Source organism: Aquarana catesbeiana, linkage group LG10 (genome assembly GCF_042186555.1).
Source record: "Aquarana catesbeiana isolate 2022-GZ linkage group LG10, ASM4218655v1, whole genome shotgun sequence".
NCBI classification, from domain to species: Eukaryota; Metazoa; Chordata; class Amphibia; order Anura; family Ranidae; genus Aquarana; species Aquarana catesbeiana.
Window position 1 is genome coordinate 179,831,920 of NC_133333.1, and position 17,082 is coordinate 179,849,001.

The 17,082-nt window shown below is 47.0% G+C and overlaps 1 protein-coding gene across 2 annotated transcripts in view; it reads left to right on the top strand.

Moving 5' to 3' along the window:
- TNFRSF14 (TNF receptor superfamily member 14) overlaps positions 1-17,082 on the top strand; it is a 199,109-nt gene that overhangs the window by 131,241 nt on the left and 50,786 nt on the right. The window lies entirely within an intron of this gene.

The following is a 17,082-nucleotide window of genomic DNA, read 5'->3' on the forward strand; positions in this document are numbered from 1 at the left end:
TGGTGTTTGGTCTATCTCTTTTTTTTGTCTACCCCCTAGTGGCAAGGGGCCTGTCTGGGCACTAGAGGCTGACTGGTTTCTTCTTAGTGCACCTGTGGTGGATCCTTGTGAAGCAGAGACTGGGTCTCACTAAAAGGTCCCCTGGTTTTTTTCCTTTTTTGTCTTTTTCTCACAGCAAAAAAGAGATGTCCTTCTTGCAGGGCTAAAATGGGAGAAAATTGGAAAAAAGCCCTGTGCAGTGCTTGCATCACTTCTTTAGTCAAGGAGGAATCTGCTTCGGTTCGTGATGACCTGGTTGCCTCTGTAAAGAAGGAACTATATGCCTATATTAATCCAGCTGCTAGTCAGCCATCCAGTTCTGAGTCTTCCCAGGGTTCCCTTTCTATCCCGGTGGTGGAAGCTTTACCTGAAGACCCTTCAACCAGGGAAGAGCAGTCCCCTGCTCCTTCCGTTAACCACTTACCGACCGACTCCTGTACATATACGTCGGCACTTTGAAGGTGGACATCTCGGTAACGGCAACAGCTGAAAAAAAAATTGGGCTAACTTTACTGTTGTCTTATTTTTTTGTGATTTTTGTGATTTTTTTTTTTTCCCAAAAAAAGTGCGCTTATAAGACCGCTGCACAATTACGGTGCAAAAAAAAGTATCGCATCGACTGCCATTTTATTATCTATGGTATTAGAAAAAAAGATATATAATGTTTATGGGTTCTAAGTTATTTTCTAGCAAAAAAACCTGTTTTAAACACGTAAACACCTAAAATCCAAAACGAGGCTAGTCCTTAAGTGGTTAAAGATTCGGAAGAGGAGGGTGAGGAGGCTGAGGTGGCCCCTTCGAAATTTAAGCTATCCCTAGAAGAGGTAGACAGGCTCCTTAAAGCTATTCATGTTACGCTTGGCTTAAGTGAGGAAAAGAAGGAATTACCGTATTTATCGGCGTATAACACGCACTTTTTTCCCCTTAAAATCAGGGGAAAATCGCGGGTGCGTGTTATACGCCAATCCCCTGCGATCCAGAACAAAAAAATCGCTGACCGCGATTTGAAAATGGCGCCGCCGGCGCAGAAATACACAGTGCCGGTCCTCGGCTCTTCTCGGCGGCTTTCGGTTTCACTCGATCGCCGCCCGAACCTAGCCGAGTATACTCGGCTAGTTTCGGATAGCTCCGCTCACCGTCCGAGTGGAACCGAAAGTAAACGAGAGCCGCCGAGAAGAGCCGAGGACCGGCTCTGTGTATTTTGGCGCCGGCGGCGCCATTTTCAAATCGCGGTCGGCGATTTTGAAGCTCAGAGGCTTCAGCAAGACTGCACTGGGGCAAGGCTGGACTGGGGCAAGGCTGGACTGGACACTGGGGAAGGCTGCACTGACATGGCTGCACTGACATGGCTGCACTAGCAAGGCTGCACTGACAAGGCTGCACTGACAAGGCTGCACTGGCAAGGCTGCACTGGCAAGGCTGCACTGGCAAGGCTGCACTGACATGGCTGCACTGACATGGCTGCACTGACATGGCTGCACTAGCAAGGCTGCACTGACAAGGCTGCACTGACAAGGCTGCACTGGCAAGGCTGCACTGACATGGCTGCACTGACAAAGCTGCAATGATGGGCATTTAAATGTAAGTTTTTTTCCCTTCAACTTCCCTCCTAAAAGTTTTTTTTCCTTAAAATTCCCTCCTAAATTGAGGTGCGTGTTATACGCCGGTGCGTGTTATACGCCGATAAATACGGTATCTCTTCATGACCGCATGTATGCAGGGTTAAACGAACCTAAGGGGCGAACGTTCCCGGTCCATTCGGTCATTTCTGACGCCATTGCTAAGGAATGGCAAGATCCAGAGAGAAAACCCTTTTTCTTTCTCGTACATCACGGGACACAGCCTCAGTAATTACTGATGGGTTATAGGGTATCACTAGGTGATTGGACACTGGTCACACCCTAGACAGGAAGTTCAACTCCCTATATAACCCCTCCCCTACCTGGGGATACCTCAGTTTTTTTCGCCAGTGTCTTAGGTGTTGGTCACGAATAAGATGTGCTGTGCTGAGCTCCAAAGGAGTATATGATACTGGGGCAAGCCATGCAACCGGATCCATTCAAAGTGCTTTTTCAGGCCAAATTGGATGGTACCCGGGCCTCGTGTCCGAAGAAACGAGGTTTTACCTGTAACGGTTCTCTTTTTAGAGAGCTGGACCCCGGGATCCAGTATTTGTTTTTTTCAGCCATATCCCTGGCAGGGTGCTTTAAGGGGCCAGAACTGTGGATCCTCCTTTTCAAAGGGGCCCCAGTCTCTGAAGGTTTTTTCAAACGGAGCCCACCGTGAGAAGTGAAGATTGGGTCTGTATAACAGAACCCTGCAGCTGGATAAGGTAAGATAGACTCCTCAAGAATTTTTTAATTCTAGTAGGTTTTCTCCCTTAAGTAAATGTATGCTATGCCTATTGTCGCCACCGGGGGGCTGCCAAGAGCACATACTTTTTCATGCTTGTTCTGTCGGTCTCAGTGTCCACGCTGTAAGCTTCTCCAGCCAGGCTCCAGGTAGGATGGGTTGGGGGGTTCTCTCCTTAAGGATGTTTCCCCCCATGATTTAGGGCCGGGGTGGCCCATACAAACAGCGGTAGTATACCGCCGCCGTTACCACGTTTTCGGCAGGTTCCCCATCCACCGGCCCTTCTCTCTCCTCCACCCCAACCTCCCCTCCATGCTTGTCCTGAGGATCGGAGCCCCGGCTCGCGCAAGAAAGCGCACGTTTTTGAAAAAAACGAGGGGGGGCGGAGCATTAACGTAACGTCCGGTGTGATTAGACGCCCACATCGCTGGCTACACAGGCTATAAAGTGCACTCTCTTTCAGGTGCACACAGCCTATGGAGGGACACAGCTGACAGGCGCATGTGAGGTGGGACACAGGCATTCTCCCAGGCAGCATTTACTTAAAACACCAGACTGAGCATTGGTAGCAGCGACAGTTGCTGAACTACATCGCTCAGCAGTCAGTGTTTGTGGTACCTCCACCTTTTGTTGCTTTGCACTATGGGTAGAAGAGGTACAAATACCCCGAAAACCAGAGGCTCTAGGGGATCTCCCTCAGGCTCTGAAGACCCCCCTTCTGCAGCACCTTCCCCCCGAAGGACCTGGGATGGCTGGCCAGGGTGAGCCGTCAAGGGCTTTATCTGCTTCTGGCATTTGAGCCCCTGTATACATTGCGCAGGAGGTTTTTTTCCTCAACCATTAATGGATTAGAGGAAAGACTAATGGCCTTAATCGCATCTTCACTCAGTGGAAGAAAACGCACTAGGTCTCCCTCTGTTACCCAGGACCCTCAAGCAGAGGAACTCTGGGGGAAAAAGGAGAGGAATCCCTCTCAGAGGATCTGGATGAGACTTCTGATTCCTCTTCTGAGGAATCAAGTGGAGAAGGGCCCTCTTCAGCTTCTCAGGATGAGAAGGTGTTAGTGCAAATTCTTGCTGGACTGGTCCGCTCCACATTTAAGTTGCCCGTATCTGAGGCAGTTAAAGAACCCTCCTCTTCTTTGGGTTCACTGAAGCCTCCTCAAACACATGCTTTTCCTGTTCATAGTTTGCTAGAAAAGCTCATTTATTCTGAGTGGGATCACCCAGATAAACATTTTTTTCCGCCTAAAAAGTTTTCAACACTTTATCCTATGGAGGAAAAATGTGGGGTATACCAACAGTTGATGCCGCCATTTCCTCCGTAAATAAGTCTGACTTGTCCTGTCGACAATGCTCAGATGCTTAGGGATCCAACTGATAAAAAAATGGAATTCCTGTTAAATATTTTTTCCTTAGCAGGTTCAGTAGCTCAACCTGCAGTGGCAGCAATCGGAGTCTGTCAATACTTGAGAGACCATGTTAAACAGGTCCTCAAAGTTTTACCTGAACAGCAAGCCCGGGGGTTGGCCAACTTTCCAGCGGCTTTATGTTTTGCTGTTGACGCAATCGGAGATTCTATCATCCAAACCTCTCGCCTTTCGCTTGGGTTGGTACATATGCGTAGAATCTTATGATTGAAAAATTGGTCAGCCGAGTCACCATGTAAGAAGCTTCTGGCTGGATTTCTATTTCGTGGTGCAAGGCTGTTTGGAGAGGATTTGGACAATTATATCCAAAAAATCTCTAGTGGGAAAAGCACACTCTTACCAGTTAAAAGGAGTAAACGTCCCTCTTTTAAACAGGCTCTTTCCCCAGTGCCAGGAGCATCAGCCTCCAGGCAGTCGCGACGGCCTCCTCCGTCAGGCTCAAGAAATAAATTTCAGAGTCGACCCCAGGGACAATAGAAGTCCTGGGGGAAGAAGCCTACTAGACATGACGCTAAAGCCTCTTTATGAAGGAGCGCCCCGCTCGCTCGGGTGGGGGGGGGAGATTGCTACAGTTCTCAAAGATTTCCAGGACAGATGGGTAGTCTCCACGGTAACTCTAGGTTATAAACTGGAGTTCCGAGCATTCCCCTCTCCTCGTTTCCTCAGATCAAATGTCCTCAAAGATCCAGAGAAAAAGCAATCTCTCCTTCTAGCGTTAGAGCGACTATTGTCGCAAAAGGTCAGCGTGGTGGTTCCCACGGAAGAGCAGGGATTGGGGTTTTATTCAAACCTTTTCACGGTTCAAAAACCAAATGGAGATGTCAGACCCATTCTGGATCTAAAGGATCTTAACCGATTCCTAAAGATTCGATCCTTTCGCATGTAATCAATTCGATCAGTAGTCTCCATCCTACAAGGAGGAGAATTTCTGGTGTCAATAGACATCAAGGATGCGTACCTACATGTACCCATTTTCCCTGCTCATCAAAAGTACTTGCGTTTCGAAGTAGAAAAACGCCACTTTCAGTTTATAGCCCTGCCTTTCGGGCTAGCCACTGCACTGCGGGTGTTTACAAAGATCTTGGCTCCTCCTCTGGCCAGATTAAGGGCCCAAGATATAACTGTCATAGCATACCTAGACGACCTGCTCTTGATCGACCGGTCGGTAGCCTGCCTGGACCAGAACTTGGTCACCACAGTCAACTACTTGGAATAACTAGGTTGGATTCTCAACTTAGAAAAGTCTTTTCTTAAAACCAGTAAGAAGACTAGAGTATTTGGGCCTGGTCATAGATACAAGCCAAGAGAAGGTATTTTTACCTCAGGCAAAGATCAGTGCCTTAAAAGAACTGATTCAGGTAGTCAGGACAAAAAAGGGTCCTTCTGTTCGCCTTTGTATGAGGCTGCTGGGAAAGATGGTGGCTTCATTTGAAGCAGTTCCCTATGCTCAGTTTCATTCGAGACTGCTGCAACGCAGTATCCTGTCTGCCTGGAACAAGAAAGTGCAGGCATTAGATTTTCTGATGCGTCTGTCTCCTACAGTGCGTCAGAGCCTCAGTTGGTGGTTAATACCCGAAAACCTGCAGAAAGGGAAATCCTTTTTTCCGGTTACCTGGACGGATGCCAGTCTTTCGGGTTGGGGAGCAGTTCTGGAACAGTCTGCGGTCCAAGGGGAATGGTCCAAAATCGAGAGGACCTTACACATCAACATTCTGGAGATCCGTGCGGCGTATCTAGCCCTAAAGGCCTGGACTCTCAGGCTACAGGGTTGCCCTGTCAGGATCCAGTCCGACAATGCCACAGCAGTGGCTTATATCAATCATCAAGGAGGCACCAGGAGTTGTGCAGCTCAGGGAGAAGTAAACCAGATTTTTGTCTGGGCAGAAAAGCATGTGCCATGCATATCGGCAGTTTTCATTCCGGGGATAGAGAACTGGCAGGCGGACTATTTGAGTCGCCAGCGGTTAGTCCCAGGGGAATGGTCTCTTCACCCCGACATGTTTTGGGCCATATGCCAAAGATGGGGGTTCCAGATGTCGATCTCTTTGCATCCAGATTCAACAAAAAGGTCGACAAGTTTGTGGCAAGAACAAAGGATCCTCTTGCATGCGGGACAGATACGTTGGTGATTCCGTGGCATCGGTTCTCACTGATTTACGCATTCCCTCCTATTCTGCTACTGCCATGACTCCTTCGCAGGATCAGGCAGGAAAAGAAGTCGGTACTTCTGGTGGCCCCAGCTTGGCCCAGGAGAACTTGGTATTCAGAAATAGTAAGGATGACAGTGGGTTCCCCGTTGACCCTACCGTCACGGCCAGACCTGTTATCTCAAGGTCCAGTGTTCCATCCTGCCTTACAAATGCTGAATTTGACGGTTTGGCTATTGAAACCCATGTTCTGAAAAATCGTGGGCTTTCAGGTCCTGTGATCTCTACCTTGATCAATGCAAGGAAGCCAGCTTACAGAGTAATTTATCATAGAGTCTGGAAGACTTATATATCCTGGTGTGAAGCCAGGGGTTGGCATCCCAGAAAATATGTCATAGGTAGAATTCTTGACTTTCTGTAAATGGGAGTAGAAATGAAGCTGGCCTTGAGTACCATCAAGGGCCAGGTCTCGGCCTTATCAGTATTATTTCAACGGCCACTTGCTTCACATTCTTTGGTCCGAAACTTTATGCAGGGGATGATGCGTCTTAATCCTCCGGTTAAGGCGCCCCTAAACCCCTGGGACTTGAATTTGGTTCTGTCAGTTTTACAAAAACAGCCCTTTGAACCAATACGTCAAATTCCCTTGATCTTGTTGACAAGAAAGTTAATTTTTCTGGTAGCCATTTCTTCTGCTAGAAGAGTGTCAGAATTAGCAGCTCTTTCCTGTAAAGAGCCTTATTTAATCTTGCATAAGGATAGAGTGGCATTGTGCCCTCATCCTATCTTTCTTCCGAAAGTGGTTTCAGATTTCCATCTAAACCAAGATATTGTTCTGCCTTCCTATTTTCCAGATCCCTGTTCTACGGAAGAAAGGTCACTACATTCTTTGGATGTAGTAAGAGCAGTCAAGGCCTATCTGGAAGCAACTGCTCAAATTTGCAAAGCGGATGTTTTTTTCGTACTGCCAGAAGGTCCCAATATAGGACAGGCAGCGTCGAAATCTACCATTTCTAAATGGATTAGACAAATGATTATTCAAGCTTACGGTTTGAAACAGAAAATTCCACATTTTCAAATCAAGGCACACTTCACAAGGGCTATTAGTGCTTCTTGGGCGGTGCATCACCGGGCCTCTATGGCTCAAATCTGCAAGGCCGCAACCTGGTCTTCAGTCCATACATTCACTGGATTTTATCAGGTGGATGTAGGAAGGCATGAGGATATCGCCTTTGGGCGTAGTGTGCTGCAGGCAGCGGTACGAGGTACTCAGGTCTGATTACACCCTACGTTGTGTGGTCCCCTCTCCTCAAATAGCATTGCTCTGGGACATCCCATCAGTAATTACTGAGGCTCTGTGTCCCGTGATGTACGAGAAACAAAATAGGATTTTTATAACCGCTTACCTGTAAAATCCTTTTCTTTTGAGGTACATCACGGGACACAGGTCCCGCCCCTCTTCTAATGCACTTATATTGCTTTGCTATAAAACTGAGGTATCCCCAGGAAGGGGAGGGCTTATATAGGGGGTTGAACTTCCTGTCTAGGGTGTGACCAGTGTCCAATCACCTAGTGATACCCTATAACCCATTAGTAATTACTGAGGCTCTGTGTCCCGTGATGTACCTCAAAAGAAAAGGATTTTACAGGTAAGCTGTTATAAAATCCTATTTTTTTTTCCCAGAGCCCACAAGAGGCGTTTTCCTTTTGAGGAGGACCCTGCTGCGTTGTGGAATAAGGTGCCCAGGTTGGATGCTGCCTTTTCCCAGGTCTCAAGACCCACAGACCTGTCTTTTGAAGACATGGGGGTTCTGAAGGATCCAATGGACAAAAGCATGGATCTTTTGCTCAAGAGATCGTGGCAATCAATCATGAGCAATTTGAAGCCAGCAATGGCCACAACATGTGTAGCCAGGAATCTGGAATACTGGGTGAACCAACTTAGATCACATATAGTGGCAGATTCTCCTAAGCAGGAGATCTTGGATTCCTTTCCTACCCTGATCTCTGCAGTTGCTTATATTGTGGATGCTTCAGTTGAAGCCATCAAAATGTCAGCTAGGTCAGCAGCTTTGACAAATGCTGCAAGAAGAGCTTTATGGCTAAAATCCTGGTCAGGTTATACAGCTTCAAAGAGCAAGCTTTGTGGTATTCCCTTTTCAGGTGACCTTTTTGGCCCTGATCTAGATAATCTCTTAGACAGAACTGCTGATAAAAAGAGGTCCTTCCTGGTCAAAAAGAAAAAGCAGGTTCCAATACTTCTTTTTTGACCTCAAAAAGCTCAAGGGCAGGACAGCAAATTTCAGGGGAGGAAGAAAAATTGGTCCGCACAAAAAGCGAGGAGTAAAGGCGGAATTCTCTTCTGTCCTCCTTCACAGGCCGAGAAATCGCAACGACTGGTCCCTGCGGGTTGGCGGAAGATTACGAGAGTTTCTTCCGCAGTAGTCAGGGATAACTTCAAATCAGTTTGTTCTGACCACTCTCTTTCAGGGCTATACTCTCGAGTTTTCCAAAAGCCCCCCAGGATGGTTTCTGATAACAAATACCCCTCGAGATCCAGTAAGGGCCCTGGCCATGAAGTTCTCTCTCGAGGAACTGATGCAGCAGGGTGTAGTCATCCCAGTACCACTAAAAAAGGCAGGAGGGGTTCTATTCTCATGTCTTCCTGGTAAAAAAAAACCAACAGGAAGATTTCGATTAATTCTCAATCTAAAGCCGCTAAATGTACCATCAAATACAGGAAGTTCAAGATGGACTCAATTTTCACTGTCAGAAATCTGACTCCAGGTTGTTTCATGGCGTCAGTGGATTTAAAGGATGCATACCTGCATATTCCAATCTCATCCCAGTCCCAGAGGTATCTCAGGTTGGCGGTAATGATAGAAGGCAGGATTCATCATCTACTGATCTACATCATCATCTAATTCAGAGCCTTATCCTTCGGACTATCATCCGCACCCCGAGTTTTCACCAAGGTGATGGCAGAAGCCCTAGCTCCGCTTCGTCTTCAAGGAATCGCAGTAATTCCTTATTTAGACGATCTGCTGTTTTTCGCCCCCTCAAGAGAGGAATTGCAGAGCAATTTAGGCAGAGCATGCAGCCATCTGGAGTGTCTCGGATGGATTCTAAATCTCCAAAAATCTTCCCTAGACCCATCTCAGGAGATTCGGTTTTTAGGGTATGTAATAAATTCTGTAGATCAAAAGATTTCTTCCTTCAAAGAAGGAAAAAATTCAGGATACAGTGTCTTTACTGCAGACCAATCAGCATCTGACGGTAAGACGGGTCATGTCAGCTTTGGGTGTTCTGACTTCATCAATGCCGGCTGTTCAGTGGGCAAGGCTACACTTCAGACGGCTGCAGGCCTTTCTTCTGAAATCTTGGGATCACAATTTGGAATCCCTAGAATCAGAGGTAAAAATTCCAACTCGGGTGAAGAGGCCACTATAGTGGTGGAAGAGGCAGGATATCCTATCTGAGGGGTTAGTCTGGGCTTTTCCGATCGAGAAAAGAATGACAACCGATGCCAGTTCCTGGGGTTGGGGGGCCCACCTAGGAAAGGGTTTCACTCAGGGAAATTGGTAAAGGAAAGAGGCAACAAAGTCCTCAAACTGGAGAGAGCTCAAGGCGATCGACTTGGCTCTGAAGTAATTTGCTCAGGATGTTCAAACTCAGCATGTTCAGATACTAACAGACAATGCCACGGCCGTGGCTTATATAAACAGGCAGGGAGGTACAAGGAGCAAGGTACTAGCCATGAACATTCTTTGGTGGGCAGAAGGACACTTGCTGTCTCTATCAGCAGTCCAGCTAAAGGGGTCTCTGAACAGGGTGGCAGATTTCCTGAGCAGGAACCCCATTTGGGAAGCAGAATGGTCTCATCCCAGAAGTTTTCGCTATGATTGCCGAAAAATGGGGGCTGCCAGAGGTGGACCTGTTCGCCTCAAAGGAGAATGCCCTGGTTCCTCAATTTTTTCCCCTAAACAATTATGACGGGTCACTGGGGACAGATGCTTTGGCGTATCCATGGAAATTCCATCTCTTCTACGCTTTCCCCCCATTCCAGTTAATTCCGTTAATATTAAGGAAAATTCACAAGGAAATGGTACCAGTCATCCTAATCGCGCCCTTTTGGCCAAGAAGGGCCTGGTTTTCAACCGTTCTGATAATGGCGGTCAAGCCTTGTTGGCATCTGCCCCTCAGGCACAATTTGCTTTTACAAGGTCCCGTAAATCCCGCTCACAGCCTGGTATCTGAAGAGCAGCTCCTAAAAAGCAGGAGTTTTTACAACCGGTTGATTTCAGCACTATTATCAAGTAGGAAAAAGGCGACTAGAGACATTTATTCCAAGGTCTGGAAGGTTTATAATACATGATGTAATTCATCTGCCCAGGACCCAGGGAGTCTTGTTACCATTCTAGAATCTTTACAAGTTGGAGCTGACAAGGGGCTAGCAGTTAGTACCCTGAAGGTGCAGGTTGCTGCACTAGCAGTGTTCTTAGAGAAATCCGTGGCCTTAAATCCGTTGGTAATCAGATTCTTTAGAGCGCTTACGAGATCCAGGCCAGCATCGCTTAAGTCTTTTCCTAAATGGGATCTGTTGGTAGTCCTTCAGTCTCTAACAAAGAGTCCCTTTGAGCCTTTGGAAGAAGCGCCACTTAGATATCTCACTTTTAAGTCTGTTTCTGATTGCCATGGTCTCTGCACGCAGGATCAGTGAGCTTAACACTTATTCATTTAAGGAACTCTATTTGTCTATTTTTCCAGATAGGGTTATACTTACGACAGACCAAAAATTCTTACCAAAGGTAGCTTTAGTACAGAATCGTGTTCAGGACATTGTACTTCCAACCTTATGCCCTAACCCAGCAGGGGAGAAGGAGACTGGTGTCCACATGTTGGATGTCAGGAGGACTTTGTTGTGTTACTTGGAAAGAACAAACCTCTTTAGACGTTCAGATTCACTATTTGTGCTATTTTCGGGTATCAGGAAAGGTTGCCAGGCTTCTAAGGTTTCTTTAGCAAGATGGCTGAAACTATCCATTTCAGAGGCTTATTCGCATGCAGGTGTGTCTCTACCAGCAGGAATTTGTGCACTCTCAACCAGAGCACTAGCAGCCACTTGGGCAGAGAGAGCTGGTGCCACCCCTGAACAAATTTGCAAGGCGGCAACATGGTCAAGTTTTCACATATTCGTGAAACATTACAGGCTGGACCTCGCATCTGCTAGTGATCAGGCGTTTGGCAGAAAGGTCCTGCAAGCTGTTGTCCCGCCCTAAGGGGGTAAGTCTCTGTTATCCTCTCAGGTGCTGTCCTGAAAGACGCGTTGGGAAAAACCAAGTTAGACTTACCGGTAACTTGTTTTCCAGAAGTCTTTCAGGACAGCAACATCCCGCCCTATTGTATTTAATATACTATGCTGTGACTAATGTATGTGTTTGTGTTCCAGCCGGGGCCGGAGGTTTCTCTTCTACAACTGAGGTATGCTAGGGAGGTGCCTCACTTTAAAGTTCTGGAGGAAGAAGGTGTTTCCTATGGTCCGGTGGGAGGAGTCACTATCTCTCAGGTGCTGTCCTGAAAGACTTCTGGAAAACAAGTTACCGGTAAGTCTAACTTTGTTTTTTTGTTTTTTTGTGCATTGCAGCTCATTTTTGTGAAAGGACTGCCTAACACTGTGCCTCAATGCACAAAAATGCTTGCAATACAGTATGGTGAGCACGGGCACTGACATGTGAGAGATCCAGACTTGAAAGGACAGTTCTCTTTGACTTCACACTTCAGACTTTACCAATTCTTATCTAAATGCAAAATAATTTAATGCCAGTATTCCAAACTTCCCATTCAAGCAATGGGCACACATTTGCCAGCGTAGTAACATTTCTCAAGGTTTAATATGGAGTTGGTCCGGTTGGTAAAGCAACTCCCCTAGGTTAGACACCTCATCCCAATAAAGGTATATGCAGCAAGGAAGAATAAGGGGATTTTTGCGGTGCCAAATACAGAAATACAAGATTAACTTTTATCAATTAAAATGAAGCATAATTTTATTAACATAGCATAATTAAAAGAACATGCCGTTTTGAAGCAATGTAAAATTACAGACGTTTGGTGGTCAGAAATAAACAGGTAAATGGTAGATCGCAGATGGAGCTATTGCACACTAGCCCGACATGTTTCACTACTTAGCTTCCTCAGGGGATGTGCAAGATCAAAATGTAAATACAGAGTATTTCGTTTAAGTATGAGCTTGGTTGCCAAAAAAGAACGTGGATGTGGACACTTACCCTAAACACTGATAGCACCCGTGAACCACCAGGCTGGACCCCAGACAGTGCCTCAAAGGACCCGATCCATGGGAATCAATTAGGCGCGGCCATAGAAGGCTAATAGGGGGACACTGGAGAATAGTACATTTTCATAGAATTAAACTAATGAAGGGGTAACTAAATGTAAAAGAGCGAAAGGAGGGACAAATGTCTCTTAGAGTAAATACTCACACCTAATGTATTTGTTAGTCTAGTTGTCATGAAGAGAGTACACTTAAATTAATCTGAAAAGGAGCTCTATAAACTCGGCTGCAAAGGCAGACTGGAAAAATAAGTAAAGTTTTTTTTATTATGTATGAGCCATGCTTGAAATTAGAAGAATATAAACAAAAATAAGGGTCGTGTAAAAATATTTTTTAAATGAAGGTACTCCAGGGAAGGTGAAAGTAACCAGGGAAAGTGATCAAAGAAGGACATTGCTGGATAAACACAGGCAATGAAGCAATAAGATCGATGGGGGGAGGAGAAGCACTCCACAATAAAAGACCTTAAAATAGAGGGATACCGTGTCAGTGAAGGAAGGAGAGAACGCCCATAGTAAGAATCCTGGGGATAGAGGGTGAAAACGCCAATGATGGGGAAAGTGAGTAGGGAACCAGTGAGCAGATGAATGAAGTGAAGAAAAATAGGAGACAGGGCTAGGAGTGTAGACTTGCAGTTGTATATTGTCCAGTCAAACTGTACAGTAGCTTACCTATCAGAAGATGGCCACAGTGTGAATGTCTCCCTCCGGCTCTGGCTGAAATGACAGCCAGCTAGGCCGGTTTAAATCAGCCCTCCGAGCCGGCGTGTGACGTCGCCGGCTCGAGTCGGATGTGAAGACGCCTGTGTGCATGCGCACGGGCGGCCTACAGCCTCTAACTACAGTGACCAGGAGGCTGTGTGAGGAGGGAGGAGTCAGGCACGTCCAGGGGAAGGGCGTGCACAGAACAGTTCCAGCCCAGCCGCCGAACTGCCAAGGCGTGCAGGGATGTTGGAGAGGGGATATGATCCTAGGTGGCGGAGGCCATCCAGGATCAAAAAAGGGTACCCGGCGCAGCCAGGCGTAGAAAGGGGCCTGCTACATGATGGATAAGGCAAGCCCTGGGCGTCTGTATGGCCCGCCAAAGATAATACCCAGGGTTGGTGTAGATAGGGGACAAAAGAAAAGGGCCAGCAGGGATGGATCGGGGAGATGAATGGAATATAACCGAAGTAGGGATAGCGGAGCAGGACCACAAAATTGCACCAATCAACCCAAGTGTCCAATAGGCAACCAAGTTCATTTACAGTGGTTGTACATAAAACATAAACAATGACACAAGTACTATATCAAAGAAAAAGTTTTATAGGCTATAAATAAAACAGACAGTAACACACGTATTCTATCTAGGAAAGTTTTATACATTGTAAATAAATCAAATAATAATGAATTAAATTCCAAATAAATAAATCTATAACAATTAAAAGTACAAATAAACAGATTGTCCAAGGGAAAACGGAAGGGGACTGGGATGGGGGGGTTGGCTTCATTTTCCCTTCCCATCCCAGTCCCCTTCCATTTTCCCTTGGACAATCTGTTTATTTGTACTTTTTATTGTTATAGATTTATTTATTTGGAATTTAATTCATTATTATTTATTCCATTCCTCTCCCCGATCCATCCCTGCTGGCCCTTTTTTCTTTTGTCCCCTATCTACACCGACCCTAGGTATTATCTTTGGCGGGCCATACGGACGCCCAGGGCTTGCCTTATCCATCATGTAGCAGGCCCCTTTCTACGCCTGGCTGCGCCGGGTACCCTTTTTTTGATCCTGGATGGCCTCGGCCACCTAGGATCATATCCCCTCTCCAACATCCCTGCACACCTTGGCAGTTCGGCGGCTGGGCTGGAACTGTTCTGTGCACGCTCTTCCCCTGGACGTGCCTGACTCCTCCCTCCTCGCACAGCCTTCTGGTCACTGTAGTTAGATGCTGTAGGCCGCCCGTGCGCATGCGCACAGGTGTCTTCACGTCAGCCTCGAGCCAGCGACGTCACACGCCGGCTCGTCGGAGGGCTTATTTAAACCGGCCTATGTGGCTGTCATTTCAGCCAGAGCCGGAGGGAGACACTCACACTGTGGCCATCTTCTGATAGGTAAGCTACTGTACAGTTTGACTGGACAATCTACAACTGCAAGTCTACACTCCTAGCCTTGTCTCCTATTTTTCTTCACTTCATTCATCTGCTCACTGGTTCCTTACTCACTTTCCCCATCATTGGTGTTTTCACCCTCTATCCCCAGGATTCTTACTATGGGCGTTCTCTCCTTCCTTCACTGACACGGTATCCCTCTATTTTAAGGTCTTTTATTGTGGAGTGCTTCTCCTCCCCCCCCATCGATCTTATTGCTTCATTGCCTGTGTTTATCCAGCAATGTCCTTCTTTGATCACTTTCCCTGGTTACTTTCACCTTCCCTGGAGTACCTTAATTTAAAAAATATTTTTACACGACCCTTATTTTTGTTTATATTTTTCTAATTTCAAGCATGGCTTATACATAATAATAAAAAAACTTTTTTACTTATTTTTCAGGTCTGCCTTTGCAGCCGAGTTTACAGAGCTCCTTTTCAGATTCTTTTAAGTGTACTCTCTTCATAGACAACTAGACTAACAAATACATTCTGTGTGAGTATTTACTCTAAGAGACATTTGTCCCTCCTTTTGCTCTTTTACATTTAGTTACCCCTTCATTAGTTTAATTCTATGAAAATGTACTATTCTCCAGTGTCCCCCTATCAGCCTTCTATGGCTGCGCCTAATTGATTCCCATGGATCGGGTCCTTTGGGGCGTTTTCTGGGGTCCAGCCTGGTGGTTCACGGGTGCTATCAGTGTTTAGGGTAAGTGTCCACACCCACGTTCTTTTTTGGCAACCAAGCTCATACTTAAACTAAATACTCTGTATTTACATTTTGATTGTATATTTCTAGACCTCTGTTACAACCTTGTTTTTTCATTCGTTTAGTGGTCTCAATAAAATCTTGCACATCCCCTAAAGGAAGCTAAGTAGCGAAACATGTCGGGCTAGTGTGCAATATCTCCATCTGCGATCTACCATTTACCTGTTTATTTCTGACCACCAAACATCTGTAATTTTACATTGCTTCAAAACGGCATGTTCTTTTAATTATGCTATGTTAATAAAATTATGTTTCATTTTAATTGACAAAAGTTAAGGTCGGTTCACACTGGGACGACTTGGGATCCGACTTGTATGCCCTCAAGTCGCCCCAAGTCGCCCCAGAAAGAGATTCACATTTAAGTGAATGGGAGCGTCTTAATAGACACTACTGAAGTCGCTCCGACTTCAGAGCGTACTCCCTGTACTACTTTGATCCGACTTTGATCCGACTTCAGCCTATTGACTATCATTGAAGTCGGATCAAAGTCGAATCGCCGTCTCGCATGATCCGACTTCGGCATGCGACTTGTGCTCAGATGATCTTGAGGGGGAACTCCGCGCCAAATTTTAAATAAAAATCCGGCATGGGTTCCCCCTCCAAGAGCATACCAGGCCCTTGGGTCTGGTATGGACCTTGAGGGGAACCCCCTACGCCGAAAAAGCGGCATGGGGGGTCCCCCAATCCATACCAGACCCTTATCCGAGCACGCAGCCCGGCCGGACAGGAATGGGGGTGGAGGACGAGCCAGCACCCCCCCACCATCCTGAACCGTACCAGGCCGCATGCCCTCAACATGGGGGGGTTGGTGCCTTGGGGAAGGGGGGCGCGCTGCGGCCCCCCCCACCCCAAAGCACCTTGTCCCCATGTTGATGAGGACAAGGGCCTCTTCCCGACAACCCTGGCCGTTGGTTGTCGGGGTCTGTGGGCTTATCGGAATCCGGGAGCCCCCTTTAATAAGAGGGCCCCCAGATCCCGGCCCCCACCCTATGTGAATGAGTATGGGGTACATCGAACCCCTACCCATTCACCTAGGGAAAGTGTCAATTTAAAAAAAAAACACTACACAGATTTATAAAGTAATTTATTAGACAGCTCCGGGGGTCTTCTTCCGACTTCGGGGTCTCTCCGGTTCTTCTCCGCGCTCTCCGGGTCTTCTGCCGGGCTCCTCCGCTATTTTCTGCTCTTTTGCCGCTCTTTTGCTATAGCGGAGGAGCCCGGTCTGCTGCCTTCTTCTCTTCGGGGGTCTCTCCGGTTCTTCTCCGCGCTCTCCGGATCTTCTGCCGGGCTCCTCCGCTATTTTCTGCTCTTTTGCCGCTCTTTTGCTATAGCGAAGGAGCCCGGTCTTCAATCTTCTGCCTTCTGCCCTCTTCTCCTGATGTTGACACGACGCTCTCTGGGGCTGGAATGCACTCTGAGCGCTCCGCTCTGACTTATATAGGTGGTGACCACGCCCCCTTATGCCGTCACAGTCCCTGGGCATGCTGGGACTGTGACGTTTTAGGGGGCGTGGTCATCACCCAATGACCACGCCCCCTTATGCAGTCATAGTCCCAGCATGCCCAGGGACTGTGACGGCATAAGGGGGCGGGGTCACCGCCTATATAAGTCAGAGCGGAGCGCACAGAGAGCATTCTAGCTGGAGAGAGCGTCGTGTCAACATCAGAAGAAGAGGAGAGGGCAGAAGACGGAAGACCGGGCTCCTCCGCTTTAGCAAAAGAGCGGCAGAAGAGAGCGGAGGAGCCCGGAGGAAGATCCGGAGAGCGTGGAGAAGAACCGGAGAGACCCCCGAAGTCGGAAGAAGACCCCCGGAGCTGTCTAATAAAATACTTTAAAAATCTATGTAGTGTTTTTTTTTAAATTGACACT